Below are 19601 nucleotides of genomic sequence, written 5' to 3'. Positions count from 1 at the left end.
GATGTTATTCAAGTTCTGTTGCTTTTATATGAAAATAAATAAAATGAACAAGACACCCAAAGTACTTATTTAATTCCATTCCAAATACATGTTTATCAATATTTTTTTATAGACATGTGTTTTTATTTATTTTATTTTTTTATAAAAATTAAATTGCATAACCCAAAGAGATCGCACTGTCAGATAGTTTGGGAATATTCACGTATACACATAAAACATGATATCAGAGTTTTAAAATCAAACATATTAAAAGAGAACAATAGGCTATCACGGTTGTTTAAACCAATGAGCATTAAGCTGTGTCGTCACCAAGTCGTTTCCCAGCTTTTGATCAGCGCAGTCAGTGGAGAGCAACTGCGCTCGACTGCAGAATCCGACAGGTGTGCCTTGCGCTCGCAAGATATTTTTGACATACGTCAGCATGACATCAGAGCAAGGTGGACCGCACTCGGACACATTTCTAACCGGCATGCATCTCGTGCTGATCACCGGTGATCGGTTCTGCGCAGATTTTGCTCATCTCAAACAAGCCTATTAAATACATAGACTCCCCATTGGCCGCTGGATCGAAAGTCAACGGCGCCGCCATACTGTACTTCTTTTGCCTATTATTACTATATGACTTATACTTTTATGGCGCTTTTCCACTACACAGTACCAGCTCGCCTCGGCTCGACTTGTTTGGTTTTCCACTGTGTAAAAGTTGTACCTGGCTGTACCTGCTTCCAGGTACTTTTTTTCGTACCACCTCCGGAGGTTCTGAGCGAGCTGAGGCGATACTAAAATGTGACGTGAAAACACGGCACGACTGCTGAGTATCCTGAATAAAAAACAGCAAAAACAAAAACAAAACCATCCAAAAACAGCATACACTCGATTTCCTCCATTGTCCTGAGAGTGTGTCGTGTAGAAGAAGTCACGGCAGTTTCCTGCCGCGTCGCTATGACGACCAGGTACTACTGTGGAGGTACTATCTGCAATGGAAAATGGAGCGAAAAGCGAGACGAGGCGAGGGGAGTCGAGTCGAGTTGAGCTGGTACTGGTAATGGAAAAGCGCCATTATATTATTTTACTATACACAACTCACTATTTTATTTACTATTTTTATTTTACTGACTATATTATATTACAATTTACGCTATATATACTATTTTATTCAGCTATTATATTAAATATCATACTCATACTGTATACTCAAATGTATTTTAAGGCTAATAATAATAATATGCAATAGAATGTATATTGAACTACTAAATCTGACCATTATTACACTAATACACTACATCTATATTACGCTTATATTTCATTCAATTTATACTGTACTGTAGTAGTACTATTTTTTTCCACAATATCATATAAATGTTATATGGTTGTAACATGTTTTACTGGATTCATAAGGACTATCTTATAATTAGGGGTCCAAGCTGTGATATTAACGTTGCCCACCAAAGGAAGCCACAGAATAAAGAATTGTTTAAGCCCAATCCTTTTCTATAAGTTTTCATCCATTTGAATGGAAATAAATGCATTCAGTTAATTTGTATGTACTGACAGCAAAAATCAGTGAAACGATAATTGAATGTACAGGGCCATGAAAACACACAGACTGAGAAACTGTTTCACTCTAAAAAAGAGATGTGTTAAAAACAACACACAGCATGTGTTGATGGTATTTTGACACATTGTGTAGATTTTTAACACACAATGTGAAAGATTATTATTGTGTACATAAAGATATGGTGGAATCCGACTTGTCCCGTAGATGGTCTGCTTGCGCACTTTTAACTCGCGTACGAGCAGATCCGTTTCCTCTCTGGGGACGCGTTCGGTCTTTCCACTATCAAATTCCTTCATGTAAATAGCGAATCTGCATGGTGTGAGCGCAACTGGCATTTAAAGGGAATGGGAGATGAGACTCCCATGGTTAAAAATTATTTATCCCCAAAAAATATTTGTTTTTTTGCAACTCAAAAGACATTTCCTGTAAACTTTTATCTATACTATTTTTATACTCAAATACTGTTCATTCTGTTGTACATTTAATCATAACAGGTCAACAGAGAATTAAACAAAAATAAATTACTGAAGTAATACTTAATTTACAAATTAATTTTATTTGCAAATTGCTCATTGTTATATTTGCACTGTAGGCAAAAGTTATCTTTGGAAATTATGCCCTTACAGCATCCAGTGATTTCTTTCTGATTAGTTTTCTGATTAAACTTTCTTTTTTCTTTTTTTTATTAAAAAAATATAATGTTACAAATACAACAGCATACAAAAAAAAAAAAAAAAAAAAAAAACCTAACAAATTTGCACACAAGGGGGATTAATGTAGATCTACATAAAGACACTGAAACATTTGTAGATTACATTAATCCCCCTAGACTGGAGGATGGTGGACTGGTGGACAGGTCAGAAACTCAGGACGTGGTGTGTCTGTTAATGTCTCCTTCCCCGTAGAGTTGGAAACGCAGAACAAGGCTGTGTCTACCCGGGGGACATATCTATCCCTATAGGAGGAGATTGAAATCCGGCACCTCTCCGATCCTGGAGTGTGATTGGCCACTGGTTTCTGAAGTAGCCACACGGTGTTGCCCACCCTAGTGTGGAACTCGTTTACATAGCATAAAGTACAGTGTTAAAACAGTGCCTTTACCGTTTTAACCTTGTATTTTATCCTTACCAAACCTCTTTTAAAATATTCAAGGCATCATATGGAACAGATAGAGCCCAAACATGATGAGAAATGATTAAGTCGTCGTACATGCATTCACTTCTCTGTTAATAGGTCTGTCCCGTCAACTGTTGAGTTAACAGTCAATAACCATTAACAGAAAATTTCACGTAAGTTGAAGTGGATGTTTTGCAGTTCAAGGCCTTCAAACATATGTATGAATGGATTTAGATAGGTCTCTGTGGCCTCTCTCTTTGCTGATGCATCCAGGAGGAATTTCTATGGCAGTTCTTGCCTAACCCTTAGGAATGGGTTTGGTGGTTAGAGTCAACCTGTAGACCATTGGGAAGTCCTCTCCTCGGTGGTGGTGGGTGCAGAAGGTCCCCCTTCCTGTCCTGTAAGAGGTGTCTGCCAGTTGTTTTAGCATCTAATCTGATGTTGCTGATAATTTGTTAATGGAAATATCGAGAGCTATATCTAAAAAAAAATGATATCATTATCGACAATGGTGTACCGTCGATAAATACTGATATCGTTTTATCACCCAGCCCTATGTTAATGTGTCAACATTAACCGCATTGAATCAACATCACTTTTGCACCCGCAATTAACCCTCTGGGGTCTAAGGTGTTTTTGGGGTCCTTGAGATGTTCTGACATGCCCTGACATTTGTGCTTTTTTCAGTTGCTTATAAACATATTAATGGCAAAAAAAAAAATTACACTCTATTTAGCACAAACAGGACTTCCATAATATGTGAGCAACAAGAATGTACATGTTTGCATTTTTGAGAGAATAATGTTTATGTATGGTTATTGAAAAAAACTAAAAACTAAAGTTTCTGAAATAAGGCCATAAAACACATACTAAATATGTGTCAATGAGACTTTTGACTTTTCTTCAAAATGATGTGAAAATCACCCTCCTTAATCATTCAAATTACACAATACATTGATTTAAATTTTGCGAAACACTTTCTGTTTGGAAAGGCAATATTCGAGTGGGCGTCAACGATCCAATGACACCATCATGCATATTTAGTGGTTCGCACCTGAGGAGTCAATGGGGCCCACATACTTAATTAGCCATTCATTCAGGTGAGTCACTGAGCCACAAGAAAGAATGCAAGAGCAACAGTTGGAAGCATCTCAATTTTTTCTTTTTTTCCACAAATTGTGCTTGCAAATTGGCCTATAATATCCAAGGAAAACATGTCTAGTAATTGTGCAGTTAGTTCTCATACTGTATTTTCAGTTTTGGAATATTTATCCTCTCCCCAAATTTGTCGCTAATAAAACACAATAAAAAATTATTTAAAGAAAAGGCTTATATTTACCTTTTAATAGTTTGTTTACATCTACCTTGTAAATATATATATTTTTTTATTAAAAAGGTTACAATTACAACAACAATTCAAGTGTAATCTTTCTTTGTAAAAACTAAAGTATACATTTTAACATACATATTTCAAAGTTAAGGATTTGAATGATTATTTGATTACTTTATTTTTGACAAAATATACTATATTTAACATATGAGCAAAAATTGGCAAACAAAAGCTTATTTGAGGTGGCAGATATTTTACAGTAAAAATGTATAATCTATCCAAAACTAATCAATGAAATGTTGTCTTTCATATGTCTGTAACATAGGTCTTTCGTTTTTATTATAAGAAATATAAATGTTAATTCGCAGTTTAATATGTTGCTTATACAAATACATTTTATTTCAACATATTTCAGTCGATTTTCAGTCGTCTTTTTGCGAGTTGTGGTAAACAGCGCGCATCTCTGCCGTTCATTCATTCACACAGAAACGCTCTCCGTGGGCGGGGTCACATTAAAAATAATTCGCTGAGATGAGAACGACTGACATCTCGCTCTTTTCATACAGATTGCATAAACTGAGAATATTTGTTATTTATAAAAAATACTTCATTTAAAAGAAGAGAATTCAAGCTTCATGCCTGTGTGCCTGTGTGCCTGTTTGACTGAGTATTCGCTGAGTTATGGTTCATTTTCGGACGCGTTTCAGAATGGACTTAACTGACAGAGAGAAGGCAGAACTCGCTTCGTGTTTATTTTTCTTTATTTGGCAAAAAGCACAACACTTTGTTTTTATTGTGAGTATACACACACACAAAAAAAATACACACTTAACAGGATCGATTGATGTACAACACAAGCATATAAGATAAAAAATAAGATTAGTATTTTGATTCTTTTTTGCACTGATAAGGAAAAAAATTAGCCTATCGCGCCGGCGCGATAGTCAACCTCAGGGGGTTAATGCTGTTTGTGGAGTTGTTTAATCATCCGTTGCTGAGATCATGAGAGATTCAATGTCTTCTTTTATCTTCAGTTGATTTCATCTAAGGCTGTGTCTGAAGTCAGTTGTAGTTCTTGTGTTTCTCTTCAATGATTCTGCTTGTTAACAGCAGGTGTTCATCACTAACGCTCAATCATCACTTAATTAATCACTGAAGTATCCAATTATTATCAAATGATCATACTGGGAACTAGAAATTCTCTATAACTCATTGAGTTATTGTAATTAACTCAATTTCATTTAGTACATATAGCTGTTAGGTTTTACAGTTCAAGCGAGAGGCAGGTGTGCACTACGTGTGCACTACGTTTCTGCATCTTTCTCGACTGAACTGAATATGAGGGGAAGAGGGGCAGGGCTTCCTGCAGCATAGGTCTGCGGTGTCCATATATGGTATATCCAGAAATCAAAATCTCGTTTTTTAGTGCGCGTGCACGTGGGCTATTTTACAAACCCTGAGGTAAACAAACGCTTCACTTTTAAATATCGGCTTCCCGGCCAGTGTATAATCATTATGCAATCATAACATACATTGATTCTCGTGGAAAAGTGAAGAAATAAGAAATATCTTTAAGAAATATCCTTGTTTTAGTGGACTCGATTTAAATTAAAGTTCAGAGTACTCATATAACTATTGTTTTTTTTAATAAACTTAAATTTAATTGAGGTAATCTGTGTCCTCAAATGAAATGAGTTAGCTTAACTTGTTGGGTTTTACAGTGCATATGAGCTAGGACTGTTGTGATAATTAGATAATATGAATGATTTTACATTTTGTTCACAAAAAGTTTTCACCTATGGTATAGTTCCGACTCACACAGACATCAAAAATCACCATATGGATCTCGACAATAGTGACCTTAAAAAACTGAATCATGCTGCTATGCATGCTGGGTACTAGGGCTGAACGATTAATCGAAATCGAATCGCAATCGGAATAGGCCGACGAAATCTATGATGAAAAATATTTTGTTGACGACCTTTTTTCCATGACTTAGACGAGACGAAGATGAGATAACACCAACGTCATTTAACAATAACTTGATCTGCAATTAAAAAATCCTCAATGATGAACTGCAACAAACCCAAACATGGATCTCGATATAGCCTATTGATTGTGGTTGCTGAATAACTGCACTTGTACAGCTCTGTATGACAATAAGTATGTTTTGCTGTTGTTTTAATAGAAAAAAAAAATAAATAAAGTAATTTGGATTTATTAGATTACTATTTCACGGTTTTCATTTTTGAGAGAAGTTTTTTGTTTTACCAGTAGGCCTATATGATAAATAATCTATAATAAATCAGGAAACTAGATGAGGACAAATAAACCATGTGTATGGGTTGACATTCTCTTGATTTGTGCTTAGGAGGTACTCTCCTCTATAACAGAGACAGTTACAGTTCACTACATTATCTGCAAATGCATTAAACCCATTGAATATAATGTTATAATATTATGACTAATATGTGAAATTCACAATAGTATTTATTCTCAACATGTAAAGTATTTAGGGTATGATGATCTGACCCTGATCTTAATCGTTCTGTCTTATATATATATATATATATATATATATATATATAAACATATGCTTTTTTGTTTGTGTGTTTTGATAAATCGTTCAGAGGGGTTTGACCCGTAATGTGATGCAGTTAGACCAAGTTATTTAAATAAATCATCCAAGCACCCCATTCCTAAGATACACTTGATTTAAATTAATAATTTTAAATTATAGATAAATTAATTTGATTGTCGAAAGAATTCCAGGTGCAGCTCACGCTCACATGTAGCATTTTCATTGGTCTGTCGGAATTCTATTCTGATTGGTTGATAACTTTTGACAACGTTTAATCCAGAAGTGAAGATAATTTATTTATAGCGCAAGAACACGGGGAAATTCACCTGTGCACGCACATGCAATAACTGAGCGAGAGGCAGTTCGTAAGAGAGCACTGTATATTGGAGAACACGCGTCAAGTTTTGAGAAAGAGCAAAGGAAATCCGCGTGCGAGCAGAGAAATTCACCTTTGCGCATTACATGGAAGTGCTCTCACGTTACAATAATATGCTCGCGACAATTGGCATTAAATTAATGCCATATGTGATAATTAACAAGACAACGGGTGAATGGAATGGCTAATCAAACAACTAGGTCAAACAGGCAATGAAGGAAGACCCCAGCTATAAGATCTTTGTTACATGTTCTTATAACAAAAATCTGTTAGCTGGGACAGTTAACTAAAACACAATGAAACAGCCAAAACAGAACATAACTGACTATAACTGTAACACTTTCATTATTTCTGTTACAAACATTCATATTATCACAGAAGTACTCGGATATAAACACTGATCAATACGGTGGCGATCAAAATAGAGTAAATCACCTTTTGTAAAAATTATTGTATTTTTTACATTGTTATGCATTTTTAAAACATTTTAAATACACAGCAGGAATTAACATTTTGTCAAAACCTCTAGTAATTATGTTTTTTTTGTTTTGTTGTTGTTGTCTTTTCAAAATCATGGGAGAATTGTGATCGGTGTTTAAAAAAATAAATAAACATTTGTCATTCTCAATTTATACAGAATCGTGTAGCTCTAATATTAATATACATTTCAATAAAATCATCTGAATTGTCTACTTACAGTTGAGGCGAATTCCCTCTGGACTGTGATCTCTTATATCTGCTGTAAAAAAAAAAAAAAAAAGCTCAATGTAAACAACCATGTTGTTAAATGCCTAAACTTGCATAAATGCTTAAACTTGCAATTGTAATGGAAGAGCTGCAATAACTTTCTTTCTGATGACACTGTCAACAAACATGGCATTCAGACAGATCTAGACAGATTCAGCAGCTTTGATGTCTGGTCACTGACAAACTCAGCTCAAGGTGCCTTTGTTGCTTTATTGATTGATTGACTGATAGACACAGACCAATTACAGCTCAATTTAGAGATGCTTTAGATATAGCTCTAATATTTATATAAGTTTATATTCTGAATTCTTTAATTTAGTTATAAATTCTCATAAATTGTCCTTTATCAATTTAAAGTCATAACAAGATGAAAAGGGTTTAAACTGATGTTGTCAAAAACACTGTCAAGAGTGTACAGTAATGCATCATATTACATTATCAAAATGAATGATTAATAATGCAGAAATCAAAATGAGACATCCATTTTCAACATTTTGTTAGTATGCCATGTCTGTACGTGGGCAAAATAATACTATGAGCAAAAAAGTAAATAAGTATACTAAGCATTGAAAATGAGCTGATAGTTAACTAGAATATTAAACTCTCAACAACTTGTGTTTAAAAACTCGTTTGGAAGATTTGACATGAATTGACATGCATGTTAAAATTTTACTTCATAAACAGTCATACAAGTTAAATTCTGAAAACTTACAAAATAAATGTAATACCTTTAGTTCTCTCTTTCTGTCTTTCTTTGGGTTTTCCATAATCTTTGTGATAAGAATGCTCCTCATATTCTTCGTCTGATCTGAATGAATGATCAGATCTGCTCTGCTCTACATCCACCGATGTTCCTATAACTTCTTCATACATCTCACATGTGAGATATTCTTCCTTGTTTTCCTTGAGTATCTTATCAACACTCTTGACAATCTCAGATCGCCATTCTGGTTTTCTTTCATCAAGCTGCAGATGTCTTCCTCCACACTCCTTTATTAGCTCATAAAGTCCGTTTAATCGCTTCTTCACTGAATATTTCCAGCACGTGTTTGACTCTTCTCAAGTCCCCCTCGGTGAAGTCTTTATACTGCAGTACGAGTATGAAGGCATGAGGTCCTGGATCAGACAGAGACACACACTCTCTCACTGTCTGTGTGATCTGATGATCTGAGATGTCTGGATTCAGCAGATGAAGAGTGTTAATGACAGTGATGTGTCTGTCCTCCACCGTTCCACTGACTGGGATTACATTGTTCTGCTCTAAAGCTGTCGGCTCTTCATTCTCATGCATATCTGTTCCCAGGATCAAGTTTCTAACTTTGCAGTTTTCTGATACATTCTTCCCCAGAAGAACAATCCTCAGATTACACACTGAAACACACAAAACACATCAAATAAAGATAAAAACACTGAAAAATCATCACAAAAAAAATATTTGTACAATGATGTATTAGAAACAGAAACGTTTTTCCATTGCATTTTTTAAAAGTTTTGTGTACAGGTGTTTACATTGTTAAAATGTTTCCCATTCACACGTACAAGAGAAAACAACTTAAAGGAACACGCCGACATTTTTCACGCCAGAGTTAGATAAGTCCATACATACCCTTCTCATCTCCGTGCGTGCTGTAACTGTCTGACGCACCCACCTGGAGGTAGCACAAAGACTGGAGGTAAACGGCTCCAGCTAGCATACTGCTTAGAGCCCTGCACGGGGCAAAACATCCAGCCCTAACCGAGACCTGGCCCGTGGTGTTCAAGCCCTAATCTGGCCCTAGCCTGAAAACGTCTGCATTTTTTCATAACCGAACCCGACCCGAGACCAACATCAATATCACTTTGAGCTCTCTCTGACGCGCACTCTCTGATGCGCGCTGTCTCTGCTAGATGCACACACACACACACAAACACACACGCTACTAGGTAAAATTGTATTATTGGCCTCAAACATAACTACCACCTCTGACATTCATGCCCACAAATATTAATACAGACTGTCCATTACAGAGAAGCATAAGCATGCAGTAGAGAATATTATATAGCCAAATGTGATCCAGCAGTAAATAAAGATTTATGGCCTACCTTTTTTTATGTCAAGTAACTTTACTGAAGAACAACGTTTCAAAGAACCCTTCGCCAACTGGCTAACATTAAATAATAATAAAAATATAATAAAGAAAAAAAATCTGTTGAACTGAGTAGGCTCATTCACTGTTTATTTGCGATCGTTGTGAAGAAAAAGAATAGCATCCACTGTTGAAGGCTTCAGGCTCGGTAATCAAATCAAAACTCTTTCGAAATGCAGCTTTTCCTGAAGTATTGGGAACTTTTAGTAACTCCCCACACTCCAACTTCTCCCCGATGCTCTGCACGCGTAATCGCATATTGCGTTGCATATTTATAATATTATCAATATAACAATATTTCAAACAGTAGCCTGCGTTCTGCACATATATTATGGGCACGATGAAAGGAGAAAAGCTAAATGAGCCCGAGTCCGACCAAAGCCCGATCTGTAAAAAAAAAAAAAAAAATGGCCCGACTGCTCCCAATAAGTGACAAAATAACGCCAACATTTTCCTATTTACATGTTGTGATTTGTATACGGTTAGAAAATGGTTGTGTCTCATGTGACCTTGTTATCCGTACACACTGTGACTATGCAAATCACAGAATGTAAATAGGAAAATGTTGGCGTTATTTAGTCACTTATTGGGAGCAGTATGCTTGCTGGAGCCGTTTACCTCCAGTCTTTGTGCTAAGCTAGGCTAGCGGTGGGTGCGTCAAACAGACTTAAAGCACGCACGGAGATGAAAAACGTATGTATGGACTTATCTAACTCTGGGGGATCCGGTGAATAAGCTAAAGTCCCAAAAAGTCGGCGTGTTCCTTTAACATGTTGTATTACATTTTAACATGCCAGGCTAGTAGTTGGCGATGCTACTTTGTAAAGAAACACTACAGGACCTAATCCGCCATTGTTTTGAATAGAGCTGCTCAATTATGGCAAAAATCATAATCATGATTATTTTGGTCAATAATGAAATTATGATTATTTAAAATGATTATTGGTTGGTGATATGAATAAAGTCTTATTTCATGATATGAGTATTTTAATACTTCAGAACAAACTAATACTAAGTTAATTAATGTAAGTAAATAAAATACATACAGTTTTGGTGATATTAAAAAACATAAACTGTGATATAAGATTTTGGCCATATTGCCTATCTCTAAGTCATTAATTCCCAGTGTGACCTGTAGAGGCATGTCCACAAACCTCTTGGGTATCGTTTGGTCACACCACAAGGTGGCAACTTTGTGCTGGTTTATGCTGGTTAAAGTCTTGTTTGTGCTGCTTTGATTTTTAAAATATTACACCTCGAAATATAGACAATGACGTCACCAGCCCTGCTCCAAATTCACCCAAAATAGGCTCAATCGTTTGTGCCAGTACACATTTATTTTGTGCTGTTTCGGTTTCTTAGATATTAAAATAATATTTAATGGTCATTCTGAGGTCATTCAAGCCCCCACATGCTCCAAATTCAAGCAAAATAGTCTTGTTTGTTTCTCCTTCGTTTGTGTCGGTTACATTTTAGTTTTTGCTGCTTCAGGTTGTAAAATAGTAGACACTGAATTATAGACGATGACGTCACCAGCCCCTGACCTGCTCCACATTCACCTCACATAAGCTGGGTCTTTTATGAATTTGACCAGTCAGATTCGGTGACCCTACTGTAGCCTATAGATATATAAATATCTGATCGATATGCTTTATAAAATAGAAAGGGGAGATGCTCACACATCACATGAGTCACTTTATTGAACATTACAATCAGTTATAGTGAAATAAAGAGCGGTCAGTTTCGGTAGCTATGAATTTGACCTGTCAGATTCTGTGACCCGGGTAATATGCATTTGTAAGGAAAAACTATAGGAACTCCAACATTATTGGGTATTATAGTTAACCCATTTAATCCCAAATTTTTCCCAGACACAAAAATATCCAAATCATGTGTCATTAGTATCCCTTTGAAACAATCAATCATAATTTTTTTTAAATTTTCATGGAAAAGTGTGTGAAAAAGTGTGTTTTATGATCGGTCATCATCGAAAACATCATTAACAGCATCAGACAGCACAGCATTAATGTTTCATATCTGCTCCATAAAAGTATCTCTATGCTCCCCACAATATCTAACTTGTCCAGTGGATGTTTTTCTTTAAAACATAAACATATTTTATTGTATGTGTAAAGAAATGCGTTCGTGAAGTTGAACTGCCTCGAACATGGATCTACACAAAATAGTAGCTTTTTACTTTTATCTGGGCTTTCAACAAAAGGAAATTCTACAGGTGCTAATCTAACAACATGCATTAGCCTACCATTTGTTTTAGGACGTTACAAAATATACTGTGCCGGAATAGACTTTACAGGCGAAAACACTTTTCAGATATGCAGATATGCAGCTTTATGAATGAATGAAATAGGCATTTATATAGGCTAGCGCTTTCATGTCTACTGCCTACACCCAAAGCACTTTACAATCATATCAGGGAATCTCTCCTCAACCACCACCAGTGGTTATATTATATCTGAGGAAATCACAGGATCCGGCCAAATGATTGGATACAGAATGATGCACTAAAAATGTATCCAGAACGTATTTACAGTGAAGAGGGAGACCGTGCTATTACTGTTAAGTGTTCTCAGCCCAGATGGTGTTGCTATAGATGAGCACGAAAACACGTAGGCTTCAGGTCAACATGCCATATAAAGTTTACACCAGGATTGTGGTGCCTACTCCGGCGGAGTCTTCGTGCTTGTCTATATTCAACGCCTTGGTAATGCATGTTGTTAGATTAGCACCTGTAGAATTTCTTTTGTTGAAAGCCCAGATAAAAGTAAAAAGCTACTATTTTATTTAGATCCATGTCCGAGGCAGTTCGACTTCACAAACACATTTCTTTGCACACACACACACACACACACACACACACACACACACACACACACACACACACACACACACACACACACTAAGAACTTCTACGGAAGACTGTATTCTCTTAATTTTGACTTTATTCTCGTTATGTTTTGACTTTAATCTCGAAATATTTCAACTTTATTCTCGAAATATTACAATTTTAATCTCAAAATGCTAGAATTTTTTTCTTACAGATTGTTTTTTATTTATTTTTTTACATTGCAGTTCAGGGCTTCCGTAGATTCTTGATGTCTGTGTGTCTAAGTCTTCTGATCAGAACAGCTTTTAAGAAATCTTTTGGATAATATTTGAAAATTCTAAAATCATTTGTTGTAAAATCACAGGGTTACTTTAATTAACAAGGTAAACATAACTCTCTAAATGAATTCAGATCACAACATGATGATTGTCAAAACATAACCAAAATCAGAACACATTTTTTCTTTGTTCATCAGGCAGTTATAACTCAAGAGCCCAACTAAAGCAAACATTGATCCCCATAATGGTGACTTAAAAATAGTGATTTTCTGCTTGTTAACATCAGGTGTCTTCAATAATGCTCAATCATCACTCAATTACAGCAAAATATATTGCATGGGCTAACTGGCTAAATTCTAACTTGTCTAAGACTTATGCACAATACTTGCAGATTAATGTAAAAAAAATCAAACGTTTCACCAGCCTACATAAAAACAATTCTATACCTGGAAGGAAAAAAAAGTAGAATTAACTTACTGTTAGGATGTTCCGCACTATTACTTCACCGTCGTTTCTCTGGGAGAAAAAGGTCAGTCAATTCAAAATTGTTTTATTAAAAAATAACACAGTAGCCTACTATAATTCGTCATCATTCTTCATCTCTCCTATAATTTTTTTAAAATAGGCTATGTGATTATTTTCATGATTTGACACTTACTTGGGGCTAATAAATCTCTTCCTCTCTTTTGCGCATAATGCCGCGAGATCGAGTCTAGAAAAAACAAGCACAACATAAAAATAAACATCCAAAACACAGAACACATAGCACTTGGTATGGAAGCTTGTTAAAATAAATTTTTTTTAAAGACAATTGCAACTATTTATCTCACAATTGATGTTAATTAATAATGATTAGAATGTTATGTTGCACCCATGCATGTATCTTGCATGTGACAAATATTAAAGAAGGTAATAATAGCAATATATGGTTTTATTCATATTTATTTATTTTTATTTCTTACAGGGAACATAAAAGGTGTCACCTGAAAATATGTTCCCCTTAATTGTGACAATAATATGAGGAACTCTTTTTCTCATGTGTGTTTTGGTGACATTGAACATGTTAATACATTTTTATACTGTTTACAAAGTTGCATATCATGAATCTGTAATCGCTGACATTTTGCAATCTTTATAAATAATAAGACAATAATATAAGGGCATTGAGTTTGGACGTTAACACGGACAGATAAGGCAATTTGTATGGGCACAATTCAACTCAGACATTCAGGCATAAAACAAAAACTATGAACAAGTGCAAGATTAATTCATTCACAGAAATATTACTGGAGTGTGTGAGAACCATTTTATTATGCTGCAATGTAGCAAGACATTTAAATGTTGCGCCGATGCTTTTGGCCTTTTTTGCTTTCCGTACATCCAGCTCTGCTTTGATGCATCTCGTTGAGTGGGAACCATAGACTGTAAAAAAATATGGACGTAGTGTCCGTGACGTCACCCGTAGGTTTCTGAAGAGCATTTTTGAAGCCTAAAGTGGGCGGAGCCGTCTGTCGCCATCTTGGCCTCGCGTCACTCCCGGATAACAGAAAATGGGCAAACAGGCGGGGCGTGAGTGGAGCTGAGGAACCTGGCCATAGATATGAGCCTGGCTATCTGAAATCACCTAGCTCGACGTGATCGAGTTAGCTGATGATGTAAAGCCAATTAAAAGTTCCTGTTTTTGCCCTTCGAAATATTATAATAGTTAAAATACATTGCTACAAGTGAGACTGTGTATTACTTCGAGAGTGTTTGTGTGTGACAGTGATTTATGTGCATAACGTTAGCCTACATGTCAGTCACTCTTTCATGGTCCGTCAGCGCGGCATCGCTCAAGTTCGTAGAGAGCTTATTCAGTCCATTTTAAATTCTGATTTTGAACCGTTAAACCATAGATATATTGCCTTTGAAGTGCAAGTAAATGCGCTAGAAAATCCGCGCTCATTCAAGGATGTGCATTTATTGCACGGACGGAGAAAGCGCCGACGCCTGCAGGATTTCATCTGACGGTACATAAGACAGCAGAACGAACGAGCCTTTATTGACGTTTTAAATTTGAAAACCCCAAAAAGCAACGAAATTGTCAGACATCCATTAGTGCCTGTTCACAGAGGAAAACAACTGAAATACAGCGCTGGTTGTTCTCTCAAACGATACTCGACGACAACGACTGAATCCAAAGACGTGGGCTTTGTACCCAAGTATTAAATTGTATGAAATAATCCCGAAAAAAAGCACAAACACTGCAGAGAAGGCAAGTTCAGCAGCTAACATTTGCTGAGGTGAAGTGACGACGGCTAGTAACAGCAGACAAACGGCTTTGACATCAGCGGGAATCCACCTGTCACTCAAGTGGCCACACCCTTAAATTTAAATATTAATCAACTAAACGGATGAGTTATAAAAAAATTCACCCCCCTCACAGTTGTTATGAAGGGCAAAATTAGCTGTATAGACCAAATCCACAGAGAGAACCAGGCTGTAAACATGTTTTTTTCTGCTGTAAAGTTGGTAATTTTAACATGAGGGAGATACAGATTTGACTCACTTCTGCAGCCAGGCCAAGCGGCCAGTTAATGAATTGCAGGTTAACTCACTTCCGTGTTGGTTTCAAGAGAGAGATGGGGAGGTTGCCGCTTGGTGGGAACAGGTATTCCGGTAGGTAGGGAACAGAATCGACTGCTTCACCTGTGAGATCGCAGCGCTCGCGGAGAGCATTCCTCCGTGATCTGCGCGGATAATGGCCTCATCAAGCGCCACAACAGAGACAGCAGGTAACTTTCTGCCTTTAAGAAGAAATTGAGACTAAAACTGATCGAAATTAATGCGTTAACTAAGCACAGATAATTGTGCGTTTTCTGTTTACTTTCGATTTCATCGAGGAAAGCTGTTTACCTCCGAATCTGAAAAGGGCCTGCATTTATTTGAGCTTTCCTTCATCGTTACTTACACTTCGTGTTGTCAGTTACATAATTTTAGTGTCTTTGGTTTAGTGTCTAATTTAAGGTCTCTGGTAAGCAATTGCATAGGTTTGAAAATGAAATAGGCTGGTTGAAATGGCAAAAAAAAAAAAAAAAAAAAAACCTTCTCGGAATTTCTGTGAAACCAAGCAGCTTTAAATCTGGACTTTTCACTACTTAAAAATGTATAATAGTATAAAAAGGTTAAAAACTTTTGTATGTAGTAGTGTTGTGTAGCCTAGTAAAGGTCTAAAGTTTTGAAACTACTATTTTTAATGTTTTTGAACGAATTATCTTATGCTCATCAAGCCTGCATTTATTTGATAAAAAATACAGTTAAAAAAGTTATATTTTCAAATTCTGCTACAAATTAAAATACTGGTTTTCTATTATAATATACTTTACATTGTAATTTATTCCTATGTTTAAAGCTTATTTACAGCAATTACTTAATTACTCTTCAGTGTGATCCTTCAGAAATCATTCTAATATGATTTATTATCAATAGGAACAGTTAATCATTAAAGATTCTTCAATGAATAATAAAAAAGGCAGCATTTTTTAAAAATAGAAATCTTTTGTAACAATATACACTATCTTTCAAAAGTTTGGGATCATTTTTCTTTCTCTTTTTAAAGAAATTAATACGTTTATTCAGCAAGGATGTGTTAAACTGATTAAAAAGTCAGTTTTAAAAAATACTTTTTAAAAAGTGAATAATTATATTGTTAGAAAAGATTTTAATACATTTTTAAATAAATGTTGCTCATTTTAACTTTTTATCCATCATAGAATCCTGAAAAAACAAAAAAAAAAAAAACAATCACAGATTATAAAAAATGTTAAGCAGCACAACTGTTTCCAACATTGATATCTGATTTGTGAAGGATGTGACACTGAAGACTGGAGTAATGATGCTGAAAATTCAGCTTTGATCACAGGAATAAATTACATTAAAAGTATATTAAAATAGAAAACCATTACTTAAAAATGTAAAAATATTCACAATATTACAGTTTTTTTATTTTTGATAAAATGAACATGTGTGTATTTGATTGGAATCTGATCTAAAATGTTGAAAGTCCACACACCGTGTATCACAGTTGTACGGATCTGATTGGTGCTCTTTTGTTTTCCGCAATTTCCGCATTGGTTTATGTGAAAATGGCCTTGCTTTGTTTTATTTATTTATTTATTTTATTTCACCTTGTTTAACCAGGTAAATCAGTTGAGAACAAGTTCTCATTTACAACTGCGACCTGGCCAAGACAAAGCAAAACAGTGCAACAAAAACAACAACATGGGAAATAAATAAACATACAATCATTAAAGGGGGGGTGAAATGCTCATTTTCACTCAATCTCCTGTTAATCTTGAGTACCTATAGAGTAATATTGCATCCTTCATATCTCCAAAAAGTCTTTTGTTTTATTATATTTTTAATTGAAAGATAGGGTGTACCGAGTCTTTCCGGAAAAAAACGAGCGGCTGGGGGCGGGCCGTGTGGGCGAAGCTTAGCTGTGCTTACCCGCCGAGCTAACAACACACAGAGACATTTGTTCAACAGTTTTACTCACCGTTCCAACGCACGACCGCGAACCTTTATCATTGTGACTGCTCGATCCTTAAGCATTAGACGATCTGCAAATCCGTCGATCTGGGCTTTGTTTATAAAACAATCATCGTCGAAATGCAGGGAACAACAGTCTTACACAACTCCGTTTATGCTCAGGAAAACAAACTCCATCCACGGGTTCCTTAACGCTGGGTTCTTTGGGAATCTGTGCAGGGTTGTCTTGCCCTGGCAACCAAAAACACACTTCTTTGGTGACATTGACTTCCCAAAAACCGGGCAGGGCGCTTTGTAAGGATGGCTGAAGCGAAACAGTCGTTCCGAAGCTTTGCGAGATCCCGAAGCGCAGATGTGTCGAAACACTGATCCGAAGCGTGATTCGAAACACCCATGTCACGTGACTATGACCAAACGAAGCCTCGAAGTGTTTCACTAAGTGTTTCATCAGGTGTGGTCCGCCGAATCAGCGTTTGATTGGAACGGTCGGGAACAATCGCACATCTGTATAAAAGTGAAATAAACGCATTTTGACCTCGTGGGTTTTTGTGAGAGGATTTTTTCAAAGGCTGGAGAAATTATCTGTAAAAAAAGAAGTAGGCTAAGTCCTTCCACAGCAGATAAATTAATATTTTTGAATAAAAATCTCTAAAAAAGTGAGACATTGTGGCTTGATTTCTTTTATTAATATTCATTTTTCATGACCAAAATAACATTATGCACAGTGAGGAGCCTATAGGTTACAAGCTTCACATATTAGAACATTATAATAATAAAAAAACAACACATTTTTTTAATGGCTCGTCAAGGTTGTTTCAGATCAACACCTGCAAGTGACCACTAGGTGTCACCGTTGAGACGGGTGTCGGATTGATTCGAAGCCTCGAAACAATATGGCACATTTGGTTCAACTGTTTCATTGGTTCACGAGGCCTCGATTTTGCCATCACTAGCGCTTTGATGGCGTACTGCTTTCTTTCTCTTGCTCTGGTCTACGGTTGCGCGCGCGCCCGCGTCCTCCCGGAGAAGTGTCCTTAGGACCCATATAAGGAAATTCCGCTCTATCTTACGTAAGACAGAGCCATACTCGAAAAAAACTTTCCGAAACTTGTGACAAACCGGAAGGAGTATTTTTGGAACAAAAATACTCCTTCAAACGTACAACTTAGTTTTTGAAACTTTGTCCATGTTTAGCATGGGAATCCAACTCTTTACCAGTGTAAAAAACTCAGTATGCATGAAATAGCATTTCACCCCCCCTTTAAACCAATCCATACAGAGTGCAAGTGTAGTGCAAAATACAATATAATTAAGAAGATAGGACAATAAATAGGCCATGGTGGCGAAATAAATTACACATTTACACTAAATTGACACTGGAAAAATGAAAATGCAAATAATGAAGTGCAAATAAAATTACTGGAGTGCACAATAAACGGAAAAAAAAGGGCTATATTAACAAGTGCAGTGATTGGTTCCAGTCATTGGCAGCAGCTTTGGTAGGCAAAAACAACAACAACAACAGTAACAGTAACATGGAGGTGTTTCAATACAGATTTTGTGTTATTTACAACCTGACACTGTTAACCGCTGCACTGGATTACTGCGTCTTATTTGAACATGGCAGAAATGTTGGAGGCTGGTCCTGATGCGATCATCTCTGCTGGTCTCAAAATTCAACATGTCTCCATTGTAATTTTGCTGACATGTTTACATTTTACACAGTGTGAGAAAGTGACATAAACCATCCAAAATATAATCCAAGCAGTCGGACAGAAATGGATTTCAATAAATGTGATTTTGAAAAGGATTTTAAACCACACATGTATGTACTGTAGCTTGAAACTCATTTCATGTGTTGTTCATACTTGCTAAATATGATCAGATTCCAGTTGGATATGCATTCAGTTTTTGACTGATAGTCTAGATGAGGCTAAACCAACATAGATACTGATATGGATTCATGCATCCCATTTTGAAAGTTGAATTGAAAATCTATTTAGAGGGCAAAGGTAGTTAGAATGAGAATGATGCTTCTTTGCAGCTCACATAAGCCTCTTTCATATAGATTCCTGAAAATACACTGATAATGTGTCCCCGGATCATTTGATTTT

General features: G+C 36.1%; 1 protein-coding gene and 1 long non-coding RNA gene across 2 annotated transcripts in view; both read right to left on the bottom strand.

Moving 5' to 3' along the window:
- Positions 1-19601, bottom strand: part of LOC311081484 (zinc-alpha-2-glycoprotein-like) — a gene marked incomplete at both ends in the record, with an annotated part of 524658 nt that overhangs the window by 480866 nt on the left and 24191 nt on the right. The window lies entirely within an intron of this gene.
- Positions 1118-17955, bottom strand: LOC311086963. Its single transcript, XR_014607151.1, has 5 exons — positions 17495-17955; positions 13616-13669; positions 13435-13473; positions 8437-9079; positions 1118-7700 (listed from the first exon to the last, which is right to left on the bottom strand). It is a non-coding gene; the product is annotated as an uncharacterized lncRNA (long non-coding RNA).

The sequence above is a fragment of the Abramis brama genome, assembly GCF_963993115.1.
Source record: "Abramis brama genome assembly, chromosome: 1".
NCBI lineage: Eukaryota > Metazoa > Chordata > Actinopteri > Cypriniformes > Leuciscidae > Abramis > Abramis brama.
Note: the sequence above shows the minus strand (reverse complement) of the source record. Positions and strands in the feature narration are given on the sequence as shown.